Source organism: Macaca nemestrina, chromosome 15 (assembly GCF_043159975.1).
Source record: "Macaca nemestrina isolate mMacNem1 chromosome 15, mMacNem.hap1, whole genome shotgun sequence".
Taxonomy (NCBI): domain Eukaryota; kingdom Metazoa; phylum Chordata; class Mammalia; order Primates; family Cercopithecidae; genus Macaca; species Macaca nemestrina.
The window spans coordinates 109956108-109975831 of NC_092139.1; the positions used below are offsets into that span (position 1 = coordinate 109956108).

The 19724-nt window shown below is 43.5% G+C and overlaps 1 protein-coding gene across 4 annotated transcripts in view; it reads right to left on the bottom strand.

The window, feature by feature from the left end:
• LOC105464348 (transcription factor 20) overlaps positions 1–19724 on the bottom strand; it is a 188489-nt gene that overhangs the window by 84478 nt on the left and 84287 nt on the right. The window lies entirely within an intron of this gene.

Consider the following 19724-nt stretch of genomic DNA (forward strand, 5'->3'; position numbering starts at 1 on the left):
ACTCCAGCCTGGGCCACGCGTGGGAATATAAAATATTCAGCCACTGTGAAAAAGTCTGGTGGTTCTTCAAAAAGTTGAATACAGAATTACCATGATCCAGCAATTCCACTCCTAGGTAGATACTCAAAGTAAGTGAAAACAGGTATCCAAACAAATAGATATACACACATGTTCATAGCAGCACTATTAAAAATAGCCAAAAGATGGAAACAACTGAAATGTCCATCAACAGATGAACGGATGAACACATGGTGGTGTATACATAAAACTGAGTATCCAGCCATGAAGAGGAATGAAGTACTCATACACAATACAATGTAGATAAATCTCAAAACACTATGTACTAAGTGAAAGAAGCCAGACATGAAAAGTCATATATTGTACGATTCCATCTAATGAAATATCCAAAGTAAGTAAATCTAAAGACAGAAAGCAGATTGGTAGTTGCAAAGGACTGGGAGAAGGGAGCAAGGGGAGTAACTGCTTAATGGGTACCAAGTTTATTTTGGGACTAGATACAGGTTGTCATGGGTGCACACATTGTGAATGTAGTAAATGCCACTCAAGTGTTCCCTTAAAAATGATTAATTTTGTCACGTGAATTTCATATCAATTAAAAAAATCTGGCTGGGCGCAGTGGCTCACACCTGTAATCCCAACACTTTGGGAGGCTGAGGCAGGAGGATCACTTGAGTTCAGGAGTTCAAGACCAGCGTGGGCAACATGGCAAAACCCCATCTCTACAAAAAAGTACCAAAATTAACTGGGCATGGTGGTGCGCACCTGTAATCCCAGCTACTGGGGTGGATGAGGCACAAGATTCGCTTCAGCCTGGGAGGCGGAGATTGCAGTGAGACGTGATCAGACCACTGCACTTCAGCCTGGGCAACAGAGCCAGATACTGTCTCAGAAAAGAAAAAAAAATATCTAAAAAGGTATAACTGAGAAGAACCTAGGACATGCAAGAGTGAGTAATTCATTACATAGTCTTCCCCTTTCCTCTTCTTCCTCTTTGTAGCTGGGACTACAGGCATGCACCACTATGACCGGCTATTTTTTAATTTTGTAGAGACAAGGTCTCACTATGCTGCCCACGCTGGTCTCCAACACCTGGGTTCAAGTGATCCTCCCACCTAGCCTCCCACTGTAGGCGTGAACCACTGTGTCCAGCCTCCTTTACACCTCATTCCCATGGCTATGCATCTCGGCCCTGCAAAAACATGAAACGTGGAAGAACAGACTGGTGGTTGCAAAGGACTGGGAGAAGGGAGCAAGCTATCTGGGAGGTTTCTAACACTAAACTAAATATTGTTTCTTTGAACACTGACCTACTTCTCCCTTAAGAACTGCGTGCAAGTACTAAAAACTAACCTTTCACCATCATCTTCCTAAAATATTCTTGTGATACCTTCTGCTATGCCCTTTGAAGGGCCTCAAGACAATTCATGTATTCACCCTAAGACAGGTTCCTCCAGTGTGATGCCAACCTTTCTGCCCACCTGCTCAGGACCTCGATTTTGCCAAGATCGCTAGCTCTCACTAAGCTTTACTAGAATTAACCAATGTTTTCTAGAGCCTTTCCCTCTCTATGGCCAATTTTATTTTCAAATGTTATTTATGTACTTTTTGGAGAGGAGGTCTCACTACGTTGCCCAGGCTGGTCTCCAACTCCTCGCCTCAAGCAATCCTCCCACCTCAGCCTTCTGAATAGATGGAATTACAGGCATGAGCCCCCACAGCCAGCTCTATGGTCAAATTCTTACAATGTATTATCAATGATCTAGTTTGTCTGTTTCCCATACAACACTGCTGAACACGCTGAGGACAAGTACTAGGACTCATCCCCAAACTCTGAAAAATGGTGCTTCTCAGTTGTTTCCCCATTTGGTTTCTTTTCTTCTACTCTAAAATACTAGACCCAATATGCTTAATTCTTTTTCGTTTTTTTGTTTGTTTTGTTTTGTTTTGTTTTTGAGATGGAGTCTCACTCTGTCACCCAGGCTGATGGGCACTGGCATGATCTTGGCTCACTGCAACCTCCACCTCCCAGGTTCAAGCGATTCTCTTACCTCAGCCTCCGTGTAGCTGGCATTACAGGCACATGTTACCACGCCCAGCTAACTTTCATATTTTTAGTAGAGATGCGGTTTCGCCATGTTGACCAGGCTGGTCTTGAACTCTTTTACTTCAAGTGACTCACCCGCCTCGGCCTCCCAAAGTGCTGGGATTACAGGCATGAGTCACCAGGCCTGGCCTCAATATACTTAATTCTTTACCTACATTGTTTTTCATGGCTTCAAAAAGGTTCCTAACCACCAAAACTAATCCTCGGCAAAGGACAAGTCTTCCCTACGCCAAAACGAAATACCACTTGTTTGTCTTTTTTTCTACATTGTTTTTCTCTACCTCTAAAATGATTGTTTGTTCGTGTGTTCAATGGACTGTAAAGGATATGGCAGCGGACAATACCATAATCTTGCCCTCAGGGAGGACTGCGGGAGGAGGGCAAGAACACGTTTAGAAAGGTATAATAGGCCGGGCACAGTGGCTCATGCCTGTAATCCCAGCATTTTGGGAGGCCGAGGTGGGCGGATCACAAGGTCAGGAGTTTGAGATTAGCCTGGCCAACACGGTGAAATCCCGTCTCTACTAAAAACACAAAAATTAGCACGGCGTGGTGGCAGGTGCCTGTAATACCAGCTACTCTGGAGGCTGATGCAAGAGAATCACCTGAACCCAGGAGGCAGGGGTTGCAGTGAGCCAAGACTGCACTACTGCACTCCAGCCTGGGGAACAGAGCAAGACTCCATCTTGGGGGGGGAAAAAAAAGAAAGGGATAATAAAAAGCAAAGATTAAAGGTGCACCAGACAATTACAAACGTCATGAAGGAAACATCCAGTTAAGGGAATGTTAGATTTCATGGAGGAAAAAAAATTTGAGAAAGGCCTTGAAATATAATTGTCTCAAAAGATGGAGAACAATCTCATGCCTGTGATCCCAGCACTTTGGGAGGCCAAGGTGGGTGGATCACCTGAGGTCAGGAGTTAGAGACAAGCCTGGCCAACATGGTGAAACCCCATCTCTACTAAAAATACAAGAATTTGCTTGGTGTGGTGGCGGGTGCCTGTAACCCCAGCTACTCGGGAGGCTGAGACAGGAGAATGGCATGAACCCGGGAGGCAGAGCTTGCAGTGAGCCGAGTGGAGATTGTGCCACTGCACGCCAGCCTGGGCAACAGAGCGAGACTCCATCTCAAAAAAAAAAAAAAAAAGATGGAGAACAGAAAAGAGGACACAGACCCAGACCTGGAAACAGAGGCACCTCTGGGACACCAAGCTGCAGCAGAGAATACAAGTGGGGAAACCAGGAGATGGAGCTGAAGAGGCAGGGCAGGGTCCTACCGTGGAACCCTGAAGACCAAGGTAAGGTGTCTAAATTTAATTCAGTACACAATGAAAAGGATATGACAAGAGCTACCTTTCAGAAGACTTTCTGGCAGTAGTTGGGAAGACACTAGACCAGGGACTGGGGAAGAAGGGTTACTATTCACGAAGCTACAAGAGCTCAGGCAGGTCCAGCACTATGCTCATTCAAACCACTGCCAATCTCTACTTCCACAAGCCTTGACCTGTCTCCTACTTGACTGGTTCCCTCCACATCTCTTCAAGACACCTCTCTTCAATTCCCTCACTTAAAATCGCTGACTAGAAAGGACAAATTAATAGTCTGTTCTAAAGAAGTGATTTAAAAAGTGAATATTGTGGACTGATATAACCTTCTGGTTCACAGTTTTTACAACAAATACGTTGGCTCCTACCGTGTGCCAGGCTCTACTCTAGGAAACAGGGATGCAGACAGGGATGGAGTAGGCCAAGTTTCCATTCCATGGTGTTTACATTTTGTGAAGGAAACAGACAAAAAGACAAGACTGTCAGATAAATGCTGTGAAGGAGAGAGAATGGGGCAGAGGGAGAGAGCATGTACTCATGTGGGGGCTGCGTGGGCTCAGGTGGGCAGGGAAGGCCTGTCAGTGTGGGCAGAAAGCAGCAGCCACATGGTGTACATTTTCACAAAGCATACATTTTACATTAAAATGGAGCAACAGGTTTTGAAGCCACATAGAGCTGCATGATAGCCCTGGCTCTATCACTCAGTGGCTGAGTAACCTTTTCCAAATGAATGAATCTCTCTTCAGTCTGTTTCTTTATCCCCATTTTACAGATAAAGTATTGACCTTATTGGGTTATTCTGAGATAATTAAATAATGAATATAAAAAGTGCACTGTGCCTGGTACTTGGTAACTACTGATTTACTAGATCAGTGATTAAATACACATAGAAATTATTTTGCTGCTGTATCTAAACACTAGATTTAGCAAAAACTGTCCGAAATCAGTACCAATCATAATCCCAAATGCCATAATCCTCAATGTTAAAATCCCAAAAGACTAAAGTCTAAAAATCCCTAATGTTTAAAATCACAACCCCAAAAGATTAAAATCCCAAATGTTGAAATTCCAAAAGCCAAATTTTGGGGCAGGGGATTTGCATAGTTTTGGTTGTACACAATAGTTACACTATGCTAGGTGGAACTATGACCTTGCTATTGTCATTATTTGGAAATTAAGTATGGTTTAAGGAGATGCCTATGGGTACCAAGTTGCCAAGGATAGATCTGTGGACTTAATTTTAGCTATCAACTTGACCGAACACCTAGAAACCTGGTAAAGCACTGTGTCGTGTGTGTCTGTGAGGGTGTTTCCGGAGATTAGTGTGCGAAGTCTCAGTAGGCAAGGACGGCCCTCTATGTTGGTGGGTACCATCCAATCAGCCAGGAGCCCAGAGAGTACAAAGAAGGTGAATTGCTGAGAGCTGGGACAGACTTTTCTTCTGCTGCCTTGGACATCAGAACTCCATGCTTGCCAGCCTTTGGACTCCAGGACTTAATCAGTGGCCCCCTGGGTTCTGAGGCTTTTTGACCTTGGACCGAGAGAGAACACCATTAGCTGAGGCCTTTGGATTTGCACTGAGGTATGCTACTGGCATCCCAGGGTCTCAAGTCTGCAGATGATCTGTCGTGGGACTTCTCAGCCACCATAATTATATGAGCCAATTCCCCTAATAAATTCTCTTATATATCTATACCCATATCCTACTGATTCTGTCACCCTAGAGACCCCTGACTAATACAGATTTGGTGTTGGGGAAGCTGAGTATCATTTCTTCTTACTTTATTCTTTACAGCACAATTGAAGAGATCTGTGAAACTGTTTCCTCGAAAAAAGGCTCTGGTAAGTGTACAAAGCTACTTAATGGCGAAAGATAAAAGTTTAAAAGCTAATTATCACTGGTGCTGCAAAAGCAGAAATTGCAATGGCCAGGCAATAATCAGACTTTCAAATAGACAGTATATACTTATAAAATTTGTGGATCACAACCACTTTGCAAATAAAACTGTAGCAAGTGTTTTGAGGATCGCAGAAGTGAAAACGCAGACAAAAAATACATGAAATCTCCTCTGCCAAATTATTCAATGGTGTATGATTTCTGCTCCCTCACATGTAGTGCCAATTCGCTATGCTATTTTATCTTCACATCATTTCTAATACTGGAAGTATAAATTGTGTAGAGACTTAGAGAGTTCTAATTAATTCTATGCATTTTTTTGCAAACTGAACTCCACAAAAGTGCATTATCATAACACTGACTTTGTGTGTAAGCACTGGCTGTGTACATAAAAATGTGGAAGCCAGGTGTGGCGGAGCACCTGTAGTCCCGGCTACTAGGGAGGCTGAGGTAGGAGGATCACTTGAGGCCAGGAGTTTGAGGCTGAAGTGCACTATGATCATGCCTGTGAATAGTCACTGCACTCCAGCATGGGCAACATAGCTAGACTACGGTCTCTTCAAATAAAATTGAAACTGGCCAGGCGTGGTGGCTCACATCTGTAACCCCAGCACCTGTGAAGCCAAGGTGGGCAGATCACCTGAGGTCACGAGTTTGAGACCAGCCTGGCCAATATGGTGAAACTCTGTCTCTACTAAAAATACAAAAATTAGCCAGGCGTGGTGGTGGGGCACCTGTAATCCCAGCTACTTGGAAGGCTGAGGCAGGAAAATCTCCTGAACCCAGGAGACAAAGGTTGCAGTGAGCCGAGACCAGGCCATTATACTCCAGCCTTGGCAACAAGAGTGAAACTCCGTCTCAAAAAAAAAAAAAAAAAAAGTTGAAACTTCCTCAGTAAACGAGATGTCCTTTTTCTATATCTGCTTTTGTGAAAGATAAAATTCGACAAGATCTCTGCTCTTCAGGCTACTGCACATATAGTGATGACCCATCCTGGTTTTTACTACCTCATCAAAAAACCTAGTTTGTCCATCATGGTATTTCAGAGGACCACAGTTAAAAAAATGTAACACCCATGCAACTGTTGTTAGTATACTGAGTCAGTAAACTTGCAAAATACATTTGTTACTATTTCATTGTGTACTAGGCCATTACTGCATTGCTATAAAGGAATACTTAGAAGAAAAGAGATTTAATTGTCTTACAGTTCTGCAGGCTGTACAGGAGGCATAGTGGTACCTGCTTCTAGAAGGCCTCAGGAAGCTTCCAATCATGGCAGAAGGCAAAGGGGGAACAGGCATATCACATGATGAGGACGGAGCAAGAGAGAGTGTGAGGTGCCACACTTTTAAACAGCCAGATCTCGCCAGAAGTGGCTCACTGTCTCAAGGACAGCATCAAGGGGATGGTACTAAACCATTCATGAAAAATCCACCCACATAATCCAATCACCTTCTACCAGCCTCCACTTCCAATATTGGGGATTACAATTCAACATGAGATTTGGGCAGGGAAACATATCCAAACTATATTAAGTGGCCTATGAAGTGTTGTCATGTTTTTGTTTCTCAAATAAATCCCCCTTAAAAATGTAAATAAGTGTTTTGTCTGTTTTTTGTTTTCTTGAAGACAAAGTCTTGCTCTGTTGCCTAGGCAACGTTATCACAGCTCACTTCAACTTCTGCCTCCCAGACCCAAGAGATCCTCCCACCTCAGTCTCACAAGTAACTGGACTACAGGTGCATGCTACCTTGCTAATTTTTTTTTTTTGTTTTTTTTTTTTTGTTTTTTTTTTTGGTAGAGACAGGGTTTCTCCATGTTGCCCAGGCTGATCTTGAACTCCTGGGCTCAAGCAATCTGCCCACCTTTGCTTCCCAAAATACTGAGATTACAGGTGTGAGACCCTGTACCTGGCCAAACAAGTGTCTTTTTTTTTTTTTTTTTTGAGACAGAATCTCACTCTGTCACCCAGGCTGGAGTACAGTGGCATAGATCTCAGTTCACTGCAACCTCTGCCTCCCATGTTCAAGTGATTCTCGTGCCTCAGCCTCCCGAGTAGTGGGGACTACAGGCACATGCAACCATGCCTGGCTAATTTTTGTATTTTTAGTAGAAACGGGGTTTTGACATGTTGGCCAGGCTGGTCTCAAACTTCTAACCTCAAGTGATCTGCCCACCTAGGCCGCCCAAAGTGCTGGGGATTACAGGTGTAAGCCACCATACCTGGCCCAAATAAGTGTCTTTTAAATAATTTTTTTTTAATTATTTTTTCCAGAATTACATTTTTTGGATTTTGGTATTTTGAGATTTCAGTATTTGGGATTATGGCATCAAGAACTGTGTCTTTTAGGCCAGGCACAGTGGCTCATGCCTGTAATCCCAGCACTTCGGGAGGCTGAGGTGGGCAGATCACCTGAGGTCAGGAGTTCAAGACCAGCCTGGCCAACATGGCGAAACCCTGTCTCTACTAAAAATACAAAAAAAATAGCCACGTGTGGTGGCACGCACCTATAATCCCAGCTACTCAGGAGGCTCAGGCAGGAGAATCGCTTGAACCCAAGAGACGGAGGTTGCAGTGAGCCGAGATCGCACCACTGCACTCCAGCCTGGGCAACAGGGCGAAAGTCTGTCTCAAAAAAAGAAAAAAGAAAAGGAAAAAAAAGAACTGTTTATTTCAGAACTACGGCCTATACCCATCTGAAACAAATATTCAAGAAACCTTTGGGAAAGCTAACATCTACAAACATAAACTTGGGTAATATTTTATAAAACAGTCTTAAAAGTCACCTTTATCCACACACAAGACAGTTTTAAAAGCTTTTGAGACTGAGTTCAGCTCTGTCGCCAGGCTGGAGTGCGGCGGCACGATCTCGACTCACTGCAACCTCCGACTCCCAGGTTTAAGTGATTCTCCTGCCTCAGCCTCCCAAGTAGCTGGGATTACAGGCACGCGCCACCACACCCAGCTAATTTTTGTATTTTTAGTAGAGATGGGGTTTCACCCTGTTGGCCAGAATGGTCTCAATCTCCTGACCTCATGATCCACCCACCTCAGCCTCCCAAAGTGTTGAGATTACAGGCATGAGCCATCGTGCCCAGCCTTTAACAGCTTTAAAAAAAAAAAAAAAACACGGCCGGGCGCGGTGGCTCACGCCTGTAATCCCAGCACTTTGGGAGGCCGAGGCGGGCGGATCACAAGGTCAGGAGATCGAGACCATGGTGAAACCCCGTCTCTACTAAAAATACAAAAAATGAGCTGGGCGCGGTGGCGGGCGCCTGTAGTTCCAGCTACTCAGGAGGCTGAGGCAGAAGAATGGCGTGAACCCGGGAGGCGGAGCTTGCAGTGAGCCAGGATAGCGCCACTGCACTCCAGCTTGGGCGACAGAGCGAGACTCCGTCTCAAAAAAAAAAAAAAAAAAAAAAACACTAGAGTAACAATCTTGGCATTTTTAAACGTATATAATTATCCCTATATATAACTATTTCAACAAAGATAACTTTTCATACAACCATTTTAACTCTAGAATAAAAATACTGTTATCGTGAGATTTTTTCAAATATTTAATTTAGTAGAGTCAAATGTTTAACAAAAAATAAAATATGAAGTATATAGTATATATTGTAAATAAAAGGCTAATTAAACTGAATCAGGTCAATAAGAGAAGGAAAATATTGGTTTATAAAACTAAGGCCTTCAAGTGACAGGGGGCCATTGGAAAAAAAAAAACTCAGGCTTTACTCATTTATAAGTGGCAAAACAAAAAAATTCCTATTTCCCTATTCCCTAATGATTTAATGTAAACTAAAGCAGAGAGAATGCATTAGTTACTCTTCCTTAGAAACCTATACCACCTATTAATTTGCTAATGAAATCAGATACATGACTTCTACATGATCAATGTTGTGACTTTACATTAGTAGAGACGCTAATTGAGTTGCATTGTGTCATTGGGTTCCAGGGGGAGAATTTCCTAACGAATCACTCACTAAGAAAGCTTCTTCAACATATACAGGATAGGCCAGTATCAAAATATTTAAAAAAAAAAAAAAAAAAAGTAAGTAGAGATAATACTTGGTCTGTTGAAAAATATTTATTAAACTTCTCTAAAAAGGATGAGAAACATATTATCTCAACTACTATAATCAGATGTCAATTCCAATTCCTTAGTAATATTTTCAAGATTTACACCTTAAATATAGGCGTATGAAAAACCAAAAGCATCAACAAAAGTTTTATATAAAAAGTTATGCTGGAATATTAAAATCTAATATTTTGATTTTGAAAGCAAGTTGATTTTTTTTTAAATCCTGAAAACAGTAAAAGTGAACTGGCATTCCTTGAAAAGCTGAACAAAGTCAGTCAGTAAAAACAAGTAATAAATTCATTAATTCAGAAAGGATTCTGAACAATGAACCAAAGAGAAAAAAGGAACTGAAGAGGCCGGGCATGGTGGCTCATGCCTGTAATCCCAGCACTTTGGGAAGCCAGGCGGGCGGATCACCTGAGGTCAGCAGTTTGAGACCAGCTTGACCAATATGGAGAAACCCTGTCTCTACTAAAAATACAAAATTAGCAGGGCGTGGTGGTACATGCCTACAATCCCAGCTACTTGGGAGGCTGAGGCAGGAAAATCGCTTGAACCCAGGAGGTGGAAGTTGCAGTGAGCCAAGATCGTGCCATTGCTCTCCAGCCTGGGCAACAAGAGCAAAACTCCCTTTCAAAAAAACAAAAACAAAAACAAAAATCAGTAACTGAAGCTTCCACAGTATATTCCTTTGAGAGCTGGCAGCAAAATTTTATTTCATTTATTGAGTCACTCAAAAATATTTGCTAAGCATTAGCTACATACCAAGCACTGTTCTAGATGCTGGGAATATGATGGGGAACAGACAGGTCCTTGCCCTCACACAGCAGACTATTCTCCCAGGTAGATCCCAGGATCGCACTTTCCAGTTCCACTCCACTTTCTTTTTCTTTGTTTCTACAATCCAAAACTAAACTCTTCCTCTTCAAATGGCCACAAACTTATCCTGCAAGTTATATTCCAATTCATTTAAATTAAACCGATTCACACAGGGTACAAGTTAAGGGCATAGAGTCCAGAGCCAGGGTGCCTGTGGTGTCATAGATATATACTGGGTTTGGTCCAGCTCTTGTAACAGTCTTCTATTATAATATTGGGTATGTTAAGGCCTGGGGAAACAGAATCTCTCACCTGCCCTCCATTCACCTGCCCTAAGGCAGGACTCTAATCCTTCCCCACTTTTCAGACTGTGGCTCCTAAGACCCTCCTCAGAGGGCGCACCACCCTATACCCTGGGAGAAGAAATACTGACATCAGGAAACTTCCATAAAAATCCAAGAGGAGCTGGTCCCAGCACTTTGAGAGGCCAAGACGGGCAGATCACATGGTCAGGAGATCAAGATCATCTTTGCCAAGACAGTGAAACCCCATCTCTACTAAAAATACAAAAATTAGCCGGGTGGGGTGGCACGCGCCTGTAATCCCAGCTACTCTGGGAGCTGAGGCAGGAGAATCGCTTGCAGTTGCAGTGAGCCAAGATCATGCCACCGCACTCCAGCCTGGACAACAAGAGCAAGACTCTGTCTCAAATAAAACAAAAAAAAATTCAAGAGGAGGTCCTTTCTGCTCTGAAACTCCTCTATCTATAGAAGATCCCCGCCTCTCTTCTCTTCTGCCTATTAAACCTCTGCTCCTAATCTCCTCATGTGTGTCTGTGTCCTAAATTTTCCTGGAGCGTGACAATGAACCCCAGGGTATATAGCCCAGACAACGTAGCTGCTTCATACGGGTGGCCTCGTCTGGGATATCAAATTTCAACATTCATTGAAACTGTGAACAGAGGAGCGAACTCCAACTCTGTCCTTTCATTCTGAGGCTCTTGGTCTCCATTTTAGACCCTTCTCTCTATAGAGAGCACTGCTGTTTCTCTTTCTTTCCTCTTTTGCCTATTAAGCCTCCACTCCTAAACTCGAAAAACAAACAAAAAACACCCCCCCCCCCAAAAAAAAAAAAACAACCCCCAAGAGGACAAGGTTTGGGGATCTTCTGGATGCTGAACACATGGAGGTTCCAGGAGGGTGGTGGCCAGGAGGGCATGGAAGCTCCATGCCCCTTCCACCAAACACTGCTTCATGCATCTCTTCAACTGTATCCTTTCCAATATCCTTTATTTAAAAACTCGTAAATCGAAGTGTTTCCCTGAGTTCTGTGAGCAAATCAACTGAACTCAAAGAGGGGGCTGTGGGAACCCCAACTTTAAGCCAATCAATCAGAAGTTCTGGAGGCCCTGGACTTAGGACTAGTTTCTGGAATGTGGGGCACAGTCTTGGGGACTTAGCACCCAACCTGTGGCATCTGACACTATCTCCGTGTAGTCAGTGTCAGAACTGAATTAGATGACACCCTGCTGGTGTTCGCTGCTTGGTGCGTAGGGAATAACCCACACACATTTGGCCACAGAAGTCTTCTGTGTTGATGACTGTTGTGGTTTGAAAGTAGAGGAGGCCGGGCGCAGTGGCTCAGGCCTGTAATCCCAGCGCTTTGGGAGGCTGAGGTGGGTGGATCACGACGTCAGGAGATCGAGACCATCCTGGCTAACATGGTGAAACCCCGTCTCTTCTAAAAAATACAAAAATTAGCCAGGCGTGGCGGGCGCCTGTGGTCCCAGCTACTCGGGAAGCTGAGGCAGAAGAATGGCTTGAACCGGGGAGGCGGAGCTTGCAGTGAGCCGAGATCGCGCCACTGCACTCCAGCCTGGGGGACAGAGCGAGACTCCGTCTCAAAAAAAAAATAAATAAATAAAAAGGTAAAGGAAAAGGCCAGGTGCGGTGGCTCACGCCTGTAATCCCAGCACTTTAGGAGGCCAAGGCAGGTAGATCACGAGGTCAGGAGATTGAGACCATACTGGCTAACACGGTGAAACCCCGTCTCTACTAAAAATACAAAAATTAGCTGGACATGGTGCTGGGCGCGTGTAGTCCCAGCTACTCGGGAGGTTGGGGCAGGAGAATGGCATAAATCCAGGAGGCAGAGCTTGCAGTGAGCAGAGATCGTGCCACTGGACTCTAGCCCGGGCAACAGAGTGAGACTCCGCCTCAAAAAAAAAAAAAAAAAAAAAGAGTAGAGGAAAAACATGATTAGAGGTGAGTTTTTCCCAATTCTCAATCCTGGCTCTGCTACTTAATAGTTGGGTGACCTTGGTCAAGTCACTCAACCTGTGATTCAGTTTCCTCATTTGAAATAGAGGTAATAACATTACCTCCTAATTTTTTTGTCAAATGTTTAGAACAAGTCCTAGCCCTTGGAATTTATTATTTATATAAAAATATTCACATTGTTGGCCGGGCACGGTGGTTCATGCCTGTAATCCCTAGCACTCTGGGAGACCGAGGCGGGCAGATCACAAGGTCAGGAGATCGAGACCATCGTGGCCAACATGGTGAAACCCCGTCTCTACTAAAAATACAAAAAAATTAGCCAGGCGTGGTGGTACGCGCCTGTAGTCCTAGCTACTTGGGAGGCTGAGGCAGGGGAATCACTTGAACCCGGAAGGAAGAGACTGCAGTGAGCTGAGATTGCGCCACTGCACTCCAGCCTGGCAACAGAGTGAGACTCCATCTCAAAAAAAAAAAAAAAAAAAAAATTCACATTATTTATTATTAAAAAGGTTTGGGTACATAAAATATCCTTGCCAATCTGTTTTGGAATCAAAATGGGTTGATGCCGGCCGGGCGCGGTGGCTCAAGCCTGTAATCCCAGCACTTTGGGAGGCCGAGGCGGGCGGATCACGAGGTCAGGAGATCGAGACCATCCTGGCTGACACGGTGAAACCCCGTCTCTACTAAAAAATACAAAAAACTAGCCGGGCGAGGTGGCGGGCGCCTGTAGTCCCAGCTACTGGGGAGGCTGAGGCAGGAGAATTGCGTGAACCTGGGAGGCGGAGCCTGCAGTGAGCTGAGATCCAGCCACTGCACTCCAGCCTGGGCGGCAGAGCGAGACTCCGTCTCAAAAAAAAAAAAAAAAAAAAGGGTTGATGCCAAAATTTCCTGTAAATCCATTTTATTTAAGCCAACTGCTAAATTTTACAGATCCTTCCTATGCAGACTAGGGCTTTGGCCATGAGAAAATCAGAACAGTAAGAGGCCAAAATGATCAATTCATCATCTATTTCCGGCCCTTCCCTCTCTTTCCCACCACCATCCCTCCGCAGTCAGAACAATGCCCCCAACCATGTATTCACACCTCTCTTCACAAAACTTTGTTCCATTTATGAGACTCAAGTGCCCCAGCCCCAGGTTCAAAGCTATTCCTACCTTGCTCTCATACTATTAGGCCCATGCTCCCTTCTGACCTTCCCCTCTCTGTCATCTCCAGGCCCTTAGCCTGACAGCCCAAGGTTTGACTGATAATATGCTACATACTTTTGAGCCTTGGTTCCCAAAAGACCTCTCTTAGGAATGCTTTTCCCCACTCTTCCACTTGTCTCTCTCTCGTCCATCCTTCAAGGTCTACCCAAATGCCCCCTCCTCTACAACCTTCTCCAATATTCTTCCCATACTTAATCAGGAGGAACAGCTTCTTGCCTAGTTCTCCCCAGCACTCCAGCTACACCACCATTACAGCCTTATCAATCCTTCATAGGTTTGATAAATATTAATTTTCCATATTGGACTCTCCCATAGACCCTGAACTCTAAGGAAAAGTGAAGTGTTTTATTTGATTTTTTTTGTGCCTAGCATGGCAACTACTTAGCAATCTTGGCTGAACAAAAATTTTCCTTTTTTCTTTTATTTTCTCTGATGTGTTTCATTCCCATAGGCTTCATTTGGCCTGTGTCCCTTATCTTTAGGGGAAGCCAACTTTCAGCACATATGCTAGCCAACATAGCAAAGTTTTTTGTTTTTTTTTTTTAAAGAGACATTTAACAAATTATGCAGGCTGTGATGTCCTTCATTCCAGCTCAAATTTCTCCTACTGAATATGCTAGAACTTAAATCCACTTCCACAAAGACTTCAACAAGAGAAGATGAAAATCCTATTCCTGCTATATTTAAACTCACATCTATTAGGAAAAAAACCCAAAAAAGTAGCATTAAGTTCAATGCATAGTGTACCTTTTCATTTACATCTGTCTACTAATGTGCAGGTACTGGTAAATCTGTTCAGGTTCATTTACACTGACTGTATGTTGCATTTATTTCTGGCTGGAATCTGGCAGGCATGTTCTCTGTACTTCTGCCATGGAGTAACAATTCTATTTTATTGTTCTAAAATTCTCCAAGGGCCAGGCACAGTGACTCACGCCTGTAATCCCAGCACTTTGGGAGGCCTGGGGGAAGATTGCTTGAGGCCAGGAGTTCAAAATCAGACCTTGGTCAACAAAGCAAGACCCGGATCTCTACAAAAGAAAATAAAATTAGCAGGGTGTGGTGGCATGCGCCTACAGTCCCAGATAGGAGGCTGAGGCAGGAATATCATTTGAGCTCAGGAACTCAAGGCTGCAGCGAGCCATGATCATGTCACCACACTCCAGCCTAGGTGACAGCACAAGATCCTGTCTCAAAAATTAAAATAAAACCCTCCAGGAGAAATACCGAGCATTCCTTACAGGGCAGGTGGTTCTCTGGGTTTGTCACCTAAACTGCTAATATTCCATCTGACCCTGTCTGCAATGGTTTTCCTGCTTGTATTTTCTCTGGATTTTTTTCCCCTATTCTTTTCTGATTTTAGTTACTCTTAGAAGAGCCTTGCAAGTTTTCTACAACAAATCCAAATTCAACATTACTTTAATAGAATTATGTGAACAGGACATAAAGACATCGATTAATAAGGCATGGCGATCACCTAAGAATATACAAATTTGTGATGAAACAGACACATTTTATTTTAACTGTAATATATGGCTAGAGATGGGGAGGAGGGAGACGTAATAGAGAGCAGAGGCTCAGAGGCAAAATGGTACATTCATTCTCAATGCACTGACAGGCAACAATGCAGACGATGGGGCTATACAAGCAAAACACAGCCCTGACTATAAGGGCCTTATAGCCTAGTGAAGTGGTGTTTGAAAATATTCTGCAAGTCTTTTTTCAGCAAAAATCTTATGTTGATATACCCAAAAGATAAGAGAGATGATGAGTTGCTCTGGCTGGAGTTGGGAAGAGGATGACTCTCATTTCTACCCCAGCCAGGCCACCTGTGCCCCAAAATGCCTCTGCAGACTTGGGAGAGCCCAGCACAGAAGAGATGAGAGTGCCCCCCCGCTTTCTCCCATCTTATTCTGTTTTGATATAACACTTACTACACTGCCACCTACCTACACAGCTAGTGCTACATACATATTTTTTAATAACATGTGAGGGCTCTGAAATAATTTACAAGTCACTGGTCTAATAAATGGGATTGGCAGAAGTGTATGGGGAACAGTGGAACTGCCAGACACAAGGCACAAAAAGTTGTGTCCAAATCACTGGAATCCAAAACTAGACAAAGAATTATAAAGGTCTGACCAGTTTCTCTAAAATCCCAAGAAGTAGAAAGCTCATCTTAACTACTTTCTTACAATTATTGTTTCCTGGCCGGGCGCGGTGGCTCAAGCCTGTAGTCCCAGCACTTTGGGAGGCCGAGACGGGCGGATCACGAGGTCAGGAGATCGAGACCATCCTGGCTAACACCGTGAAACCCCATCTCTACTAAGAAATACAAAAAACTAGCCGGGCGAGGTGGCGGGCGCCTGTAGTCCCAGCTACTCGGGAGGCTGAGGCCGGAGAATGGCGTGAACCCGGGAAGCGGAGCTTGCAGTGAGCTGAGATCCGGCCACTGCACTCCAGCCTGGGCGACAGAGCGAGACTCCGTCTCAAAAAAAAAAAAAAAAACCAATTATTGTTTCCTTAGTCAGCTCTATCTGCTTGGCAGGGAAGTTTCTTAAAATCTTCCATGCTTTCTTGAATTCTCCAACTCTCCACACCCCCTCCTCCTCCCTAGGCAGAGGATTTTCAGTGTGCAAAGAGTATTCCTTACATTCCTGCCCTGTGTGCAGCCTGCTTCTCACCCACACACCTCTGCTCGCACCTCTGCTCTCTTCTGGGAGAAGGATATTCTTACTACCCAACGCCAATCACAGGGGATCACACTGGGTTCTGAGTTCCCCAGGAAAGTCCTCAATTCAACTTCCTCTCAGTCTCCTGCATCTTCAACACCATCCTGTGTGCTGGCTCCTCATCAGGATTTATGCATGCTCTGGTTTCTCATATACTTAGGATTTTCACTTCAGGATGGTGCAAAAGTGACAAGCATTCAGTAGGAACCCTACTTTGAGTACCCACACAACTATTCTGCTTCTCACTTTTTCAGTTTAGTATTCAATAAATTCAACACTTTCATTATAAAATCGGCTTTGTGTTAGATGATTTTGCCCAATTATAGGCTAATGTAGGTGTTGTGAGCACATCTAAGGCTAGGCTAGGCTATGACATTCAGTAGGCTAGGTGTATTAAATATACTTTTGACTTAGGATGGATGGGTTTATCAGGACATAACTCCATAAGAAGTATTTATATTAAAAAAAAAAAAAAACACATAAAAGAGTTCTTCTCTTAATCCCAGATTCTCCCTGCATCTGTATTTTACTTTTCTCCAACAGCCAAACTTTAGGAAGGTCTGACTCCCAATTTACTGTCTTCGCTTCACCTTTCTCATCAACACATGATAATCTAGCTTCAGTTATCACTCCCCAGAAGCCTGCCTCCCTCTCCACCCAACTGACATTTCTCAGTAAACTTGTCTACTGCCTCTGACATGAAAAACTCTTCCCTGGTTCCATGCTCTCTGGAGTTTCCTCCAGCTTATCTGGTTGCAGCCCTGCTGCTATTTAAGAGCCAACATGCTCCCTTAATTTTTCACTTTTCTCAGTTTCTGTTCTGGGCCCGTGAGCACTTGTCATTGTTAGCAAGAATAACATAACTCCCTGGGGGGTTCTGAAACTACGAAACCTGTTAGGGGCTGAGACCCAAGCTAAGTCTCTAATACTAGCAGGATATGCCCATCACTTAGGAAACAAGGAAGAAACAACTTCTCCACATATTCACCTTCTTCATCTACCACTAAGGGCAATCTCATGTACTCCTACGCTGGAATTATGATACATATGCAAACCTCCAAGTCTTAATCTTTAGGCCAGTTCCTTCTCCTAAATGGCAGATCTGTGCTCAAACACGTGATGCCTTACAAGCATCTCAAACTTACATTCAAAACCAAGTTCATCACTTTATACCCTATTCCAAACTTCGCTTCCTCAGTTGTTTTCTAATTCAATGAATGGCAATGCCATCACCTAGTTTCCCAAAAGAAGTCTTGCCTCTCCTTGGCACCTCCTCCCTCACCAAGTCCACCTTCAACAGCTCTCATCCTAACACCACTGTCCTCAATAACGTCACTTAACACATCTGGCCCACTGTGTATCAAATACTGCTGCCTATATAGCAGTGAAGGAGGCACGCTTAATCCTGAGAGGAAGAGGGAGGTAAACAAAAGGACAAGATAAATTCAGGCTGTTCATGGAGGCTCATGCCTGTAATCCCAGAAGGATCGCTTGAAGCCGAGTTCAAGACGAGCCTGGGCAAAGTGAGACCCTTGTCTCTATATTTTAAAAATAAATAAATTAATTTTAAAAAGTTTTAAAGAATAGATAGATTCAGACTATAATAAAAGCTATGAACAAAACAAGGCAGGGTGATGCAATGGGGCACTACTTTAGACAGGAAGGGTCAGAGAAAACCTCTCAGAGGTTACATTTAAGTTGAACCTGAATGACAAACAGAAACAAGTCAAAGATTTGAGAAGCAAAGTGTTCCAGACAGAGGGAGGAGCCAAGGTAGAAATAAGCTTGAGGAGTTCAAGAAACAGGGAAGGCCAACAAACCCATAGCTTAGGGAGCAAGGAGACCAGGTCAAACGGGTTCAGAGGGAGACAAAGGTTAGATAGGACCCTGCTGACCACCATGAAAGCAATGAAAAACCACTGGAGCATTTTAGGAAGGCAATTGACATAATCTAATTTCAATTTTTAAGAGATCACTTTAGCTGATAAGTGGAAAAAATGGTTTGGGAGGAAGGTAAAAATAGGGGGTAGGAAAAACAGGAAACTAATAATACAGTTCAGATAAGAAGGTATGGTTCTTGAGATGAGAGGGAACAAATTCATAAGACACATATATGCATATGGTTTTTGTGTGGCACAATCACAGCTGGCTGATGCAATACTCCCACCTCAGCCTCCCAAGTAGCTGAGACCACAGATGAACATCACCATGCCTGGTTAACTTAAAAACATTTTAGAGACAGGTTCTCACTGCGTAGACCAGGCCTCTCTAAAACTCCTGGGCTCAAGCAATCCACCTGCCTTAGCCTCCCAAAGTGCTAGGATTACAGATGTGAGCCACCACAACTGGCCCAAACTCAGGATATGTTTTGAATATAACGTGAACAGAGGCTGCTGGGCAATTAGATGTTGAGAGTGAGGGGGAAAAGGAATCAAGAACAGTTCCTGGGTTGTTTCTGGCTGCAGGTTACAGGTGATTTTTACAGTTAAATCACATACAGCATACGATTTAATCAGTTTTGATGAGTGCCTATCAAGACCTAACCATTTTCATACTCTAAAAAGTTCCCTCACATCTTCTCCTAGTCAATCCCTTTCTACCCAAGAAGCAAGACCAACCTGAAATCTAGTTCACAAATAAGTTCTGCTCATTCTGGAATGCTGTTAAGTGGGATCACCCATTATGTATGTTTTTGTTTGGCTTTTCACTGAGCATAATATTTGTGAGATTAATCCTTATTACACGCATCTGTAGTTTGTTCCTTTTTATTGTTTGTGGTCTTCCATTGCATGAACATGATGACTTGTTATCCACTGTCTCACTGATGGACATCCAGACTGTTTAGTTTTGGTTATCATTTGGCTATCAATATTCTCATATAAGTCTTATTTGTGGACATTTTCATTTCTCTTGGATAAATACCTAGAAATTAAACTGCTGGGTCACAGGGCAGATACATGTTCAACTTTTTGAGAAACTGCCAGTTTTCCAAAGTGGTTGCATCATTTTATACTCCCATCAGCAGTGCATTCAAGTTCCAGCTGCCTGAGTCCTACGTGTTTTGCTTAAATAATTCTTACCTATGCCACAACCAAACTCACAGTCTTTCAGTTCTTCAAACATATTTCATTCTACATCTTTTTTTTTTTTTAGACCTTTGTAGATACACTCAGAGGACATCCCCTTTGCTGCCTCCTATTCATTCAACAAATACCCTGAAGGATGAGAAAAAGGCTAGCCTTGCCAGAGTGCT